This window comes from Schistocerca cancellata, chromosome 4, assembly GCF_023864275.1.
Source record: "Schistocerca cancellata isolate TAMUIC-IGC-003103 chromosome 4, iqSchCanc2.1, whole genome shotgun sequence".
NCBI lineage: Eukaryota > Metazoa > Arthropoda > Insecta > Orthoptera > Acrididae > Schistocerca > Schistocerca cancellata.
Window position 1 is genome coordinate 607,968,581 of NC_064629.1, and position 6,124 is coordinate 607,974,704.

The 6,124-nt window shown below is 46.0% G+C and overlaps 1 pseudogene; it reads right to left on the minus strand.

Annotated features, from left to right (window-relative positions):
• Positions 1 to 2,894: 2,894 nt before the first annotated feature.
• On the minus strand, positions 2,895 to 3,012 carry LOC126185776 (5S ribosomal RNA; annotated as a pseudogene).
• Positions 3,013 to 6,124: the final 3,112 nt, after the last annotated feature.

The window sequence follows — 6,124 nt, forward strand, 5'->3', positions numbered from 1 at the left end:
TCATGAAACACCGGATGGGGAAACTTAATGTGTACCAGGTACAAACCCAAAGCCAGTGTTGTACCGACTGCAACATTGGATACACAGGAGCCGAGAGTATTTGTAGATTTGTCGCTGGACAGGAGACATTGCATTCCAGGAGGGTTTTTGGAGGTGTAATTCTATTATACATATTTCTATTCTGCGTTATTTGTGGTGCGAAAGACTACTACTGCTACTTAGATGAATGTGAGCATTAGCGAGACTTTCTGAAGAAGTTCCACCCAAGATTTGGGGTAACCTCTTTCAATGCCTTTTAAGGCGGCGTGGTAGGATTTCCTCAAAGCCAAGTGTCCCACACAGGAAAACTTTCAATGCACCTTACCAGAGTTCGTGGAGAAATCAGAAATCTGTGTCCCACCCTGTTAGCTGAGGTTTTCTCATGATGTGATGGATTACTTTCTGGCGGTTAGTGTGCCGTGTGCTCCTGCGATTTGATTGTTCCGGTGTAGTGTGTTCGATCTCTTTCGATTAGCTTTGCGGTGCGCGGGTTGGTGCGCCCTCTGGGATTCCGTGCGGGAAGCCGAAAAGGGAGTCAGGGGCAGAGAGAGAGACGAGTGGGCCTGGGCGGAGCGACGCCGGAAGATCGCGGAAGTCGCGTCGGCAAGTGGTGTGAGTGTGGCAGTTGCATTGGGGCCGGCCGAGCAGCGGAACTGGACGTGCTGCAGTGACTCGCTGTCGTTCGTTCTGTTTACGAGTTCAACCTTCCTCACGCTGTGGCTGCGGGCTGGTGATATTCTGGACATTACCTTATTAGCGGCATTTACATTAATATTTTTAAAGGCGAGCTGTTAGTTTGGTGCATCTTCATCTGGTGGAGTTACAGCGAGACTTCTTTCTGTCGTATTCTGGCTTGCGCTGCTGATCAGTGAGTGTTCCCACGTCGCGTGTCGAAATACTGACTTGTGCCCTGGTTGATTTACGTATGAACTGGAATGCCTGTGTGGGCGTGTTTGCTTAAATTGTTGATGAAGTGTTTCACAATACCCATACTTGAGTGTCTTTAAATTGCATTTCAGTTTGTTACTGGACTTATGTCAGTTAAGGGACGCCCAAATTGTCATGCTAGTCAAGTAAAGATTAAGTCTACTGTGACACCACTGTTTACCTGTTGGATTAAAATTAATTCAATCTTAACCACAGCTAGGAATAATTCAAGGCTAATTGTAAGTGTCACGTGTGTTTTTTTTTTTTGTCCTTTTCTCTTACTCACTACCGTTGAGTGTTAAACTGTTTTGGAAACCCCTTTGACGTCATTTCACGGTGTGGTCTTAGAAAGAGTTCTGTGGGTACTGTTGTTAACGGCTCCTGTTGCAACGGGGTTTCCGGCCCACATATCTATCGCACACCAGGGGTTTAGTGCCAACCGTCAACCGTGCGGTAACTTGTTATCAATCCTTTTCGAATCACCGTCTGGCCTACGACTATTGATGGATTTCTGTGGTAACATTCAAATGGAGGCTCTGTCTTGTTAACTGGTCTGAACTGAATGTGCTTGCCTTGTAAAACAGTTCATTACTGATTCTGAGTAGTTTAAGCAGTGGTAGGCCACGCGTTATTCTGCACCAGACTGTACTTGCCATTAATTGCATTGTCTTGGTAAATCGGTGTGCTATGTAAGATTATAACGCAAGCGCCATTGTGGGTAATATTTACCATTTGACTACATGATTTGGTTCTGTGTATCATTGTGGCACACAAGGTCACGTAAGACAGTGGTGTAGTGGGCAGATATTGCTATACGTCTGTGATACTATTTCCTGTAAGCCATTGTGCCCATTAGGTTATGTAAGGCTTATATACAGTGACCATTTTGGTAATTTTCTGTGTTTCGTAATAACATTTTACAAGCATTAAAATTTTGGTAAAGGTTTAAAACTCATATTTGCAGATTGTTTGATGTTAGATAACTTGTTGATGATTCATGTTAAATCAGCTGATGTACATTTAAATTGAACAAGCTATATGTCAATATGTTGTTACCAGTACCTTGCATGAATTTTCTTGCGTAATAAATTAAATCTTATATTCTATCCTCAATGTGTTGCTCAGCCTCCCACTCCAGCAGCCCCTGTATCCTGCTCCCAACCATATCAGTTAGCTTTGCAAATTAGGTGAAGAGAGTTTCTACCAACTGGCAGAATCGAATAGAGTGCGGATTTAAGCTACAGAAGAGGCTGAACCAATAATTTGGCTACTGGAAGCGAAACAAAGTCACTAATTCTGCAGCAAAAATGCTAATTAACTAAATGCCTGATGTGTTCAACTACTTTCGAAAGTTGGTATAAATTCAGGAAATTAGACAATGGGTCACGCACCATCGGTGTGAGAAGGGGCAACCGAGACACAGAATGTTAACAGCTGTTACAATATACGTTGTCATTTTAGCGCCGTCGGGCTCCAGCAGCACACCAGAGATGCCTCCTGTAGCAGTACCTAGCTGGTATACGTAGCTCAGTTTAGCAGTTTTATTGCGAGAAAGGAAACTGCTTATTTATCTCTGTTTATTAGTGTTATTAATATTATTTAAAGAGTTTACGTGTTTTTCGATCGCTACTGTCGCGTGAGGTGTCATTATACTGTAGATTATAGTGCTAGGTTTTACTTTTCTTGTTTATATTTTGCATGTGTCGTAATTTCAGTAGCGTGTATTTACCCACCAGCAGCAGAAACTCTCCTGACCGCCGTGTCATCCTCAACCCACAGGTGTCACTGGATGCGGATGTGGAGGGGCATGTGGTCAGCACACCGCTCTCCCAGCCGTATGTCAGTTCACAAGACAGGAGCCGCTACTTCTCAATCGAGTAACTCCTCAGTTCCTCAGTTTGCCTCACAAGGGCTGAGTGCACCCCGCTTGCCAACAGCAGTCGGCAGACCGGATGGTCACCCATCAAAGTGCTAGCCGAGCCCGACAGCGCTTAACTTCGGTGACCTGACGGGAACCGGTGTTACCACTGCGGCAAGGCCGTTGGCACTTGCAGCAGCATAGTTAGAAAATTCGATCTTTCCTTACGATCTACTTGTACCTTGTTACTAAGTTTCTAACTCCTTTGGGCAGTATGTCTCATCGTGATTTTAAAGTATTTTATGATAGTCGGAAATGGGTAGAGATCGTGCTTGAGGGATGCGAACAGGAAGTGAATTGATCGCTATCTGGGAACAGTTTGAAGCTGTGTTGGGCGTGGCTAACATGCTTAAGACTGCTGCTCTAATTTCCAACGACATTGGGGCAATTGTGACGGAAGCGTTAGCACTTCTCGTACTTCTTGAATCCCATGAAAATACGGTTGTCACTGCGTGTGCCAATGAGCAGCATCTCACCGGTTTCTCCTCATTCCAGAGTGCACAGAGGATAGTGTTGGGATGCCGTATATCAAGGCAGAAGACGAATGTGGGGACTGGCTACTCGGATGTACCCTTATACCATAGCAACATGTACAACGTGCAACCATCTGTTTGTAATACATCTGAGCTAATCTCCTGGGCCAGAAGATAGGAGCTACAACGTTAGATAGTCATGGTGGCCCTCAGGGCAATGGGAATCATATCATGCAAGAGGTCAGTATGCCTACTCGTAGGTCTCGTCCGAAATGTACAGGAGGATCTACGGGCAGCTATTGAACTCAATGCGTACAACCCACTGAAATTCGTAGCTCATAACTGTATGAATGGTGCTTGATGCATTTGTACACTACTGGTCATTAAAATTGCTACACCACAAAGATGACGTGCTACAGACGTGAAATTTAACCGACAGGAAGAAGATGCTGTGATATGCAAATGACGAGCTTTTCAGAGCATTCACACAAGGTTGGCGCCGGTGGCGACACCTACAACGTGCTGACATGAGGAAAGTTTCCAACCGATTTCTCATACACAAACCGCAATTGACCGGCGTTGGCTGGTGAAACGTTGTGATGCCTCGTGTGAGGAGGAGAAACGCGTACCATCACGTTTCCAACTTTGATAAAGGTGCGATTGTAGCCTATCGCGATTGCGATTTATCGCATCGCGACATTGCTGTTCGCGTTGGTCGAGATCCAATGACTGTTAGCAGAATATGGAATCGGTGGGTTCAGGAGGGTAATACGGAACGCCGTGCTGGATCCCAAAGGCCTCGTATCACTAGCAGTCGAGATGACAGGTATCTTGTCCGCATGGCTCTAGCGGATCGTGCAGCCACGTCTCGATCCCTGAGTCAACAGATGGGGACGTTTGCAAGACAACAATCATCTGCACGAACAGTTCGACGACGTTTGCAGCAGCATGGACTATCGGCTCGGAGACCATGGCTGCGGTTACCCTTGACGCTGCATCACAGACAGGAGCGCCTGCGATGGTGTATTCAACGACAAACCTGGGTGCACGAACGGCAAAACGTCATTTTTTCGGATGAATCCAGGTTGTGTTTACAGCATCATGATGGTAGCATCCGTGTTTGGCGACATCGCGGTGAACGCACATTGGAAGCGTGTATTCGTCATCGCCATACTGACGTATCACCCGGCGTCATGGTATGGGGTGCCAATGGTTACACGTCCCGGTCATCTCGTTTTCGCATTGACGGCACTTTGATTAGGGGACGTTACATTTCAGATGTGTTACGACTCGTGGCTCTATCCTCCATTCGATCCCTGCGAAACCCTACATTTCAGCAGGATAATGCGCGACTGCATGTTGCAGGTCCTGTACGGGCCTTTCTGGATACAGAAAATGTTCGACTGCTGCACTGACCAACACATTCTCCAGATCTCTCACCAACTGAAAACGTGTGGTCAATGGTGGCTGAGAAACTGGTTCGTCACAATACGCCAGTCACAACTCTTCATGAGCTGTGGTATCGTGTTGAAGCTGCATGGGCAGCTGTACCTGTAAACGCCATCCAAGCTCTGTTTTACTCAATGCCGGGGCATATCAAGGCCGTTATTACGACCAGAGGTGGATGTTCTGTGTACTGATTTCTCAGGATCTATGCACCAAAATTGCGTAAAAATGCAATCACATGTCATATTTTTCCAATGAATACCCGTTTATCATCTGCATTTCTTCTTGGTGTAGCAGTTTTAATAGACAGTAGTGTATATTTATTTAATCGTATGGGTAGGGCCCCCGTCGGGCAGGCCGTTCGCCGGTTGCCGCTCTTTCAATTTGACGCCACTTCGGCGATCCGCAGTCGATGATGATGATAGGATGATTATGATGACAGCACAACACCCAGTACTTGGGCGGAGAAAATTCCCCGGCCCAGCCGGGAATCGAACCCGGCCCCAGAGGATTGACTATCTGTCACGCTGACCATTCAGCTAGTGGAGGCGGACACTTGGTGCATTGATTCCTTTAAACTGTTAGCTAATTTGGTGAAGACAACTGGTCTTACATGCAAGATGGAAGCACAGCTCACGATTTGGAGCAGTCAATACGGAGTAGATCGCTATTTTTCGGTTTCTAGTCGAGGGTAAAACGATTCTTCGTCGGTCTCGGATGTGAATATCTCAACCCCCACTATTGGGCGTGTAATTGTAAGGCTACGCACAATACATCAGACTGTGTGGCTGGTCCCTGCGGAGGTTCGAGTCCTCTCTCGGGCATGGGTGTGTGTGTTTGTCCTTAGGATAATTTACGTTAATTAGTGTGTAAGCTTAGGGACTGATGACCTTAGCAGTTAAGTCCCATAAGATTTCACACACATTTGAACATTTTTGAACAATACATCAGGCATGAATTGCACAAAGAAAGCGGCTACTCATACGGCAGGTTACGGCGTGGCTTGTCCCTTTTTAAGAGCCTCTCCACAGGGATAGTGTTGAATTACCTGCCTCAGTTGGAGGAAGATCAGCCGTGTTGCGCTCGGAGGAGAACTTTCGACTGTGCAGATAAGGAAGACAAAATAATAAATTAGTATCAGTGAACCACTAGTTCCCAGAATTATTCTTGCTTATTTAAGCAAAGATTGCCACATACTAGAAGACAGAAAATACTGGCTGAAACCTGAACGAACAGTGAAATTCTATATTCAGTTTGTAAGTAAAGGATAGATGCCAACGGTAGCTTCCCATTCCCGTAAGAAGCTCGACAGTATCCAACG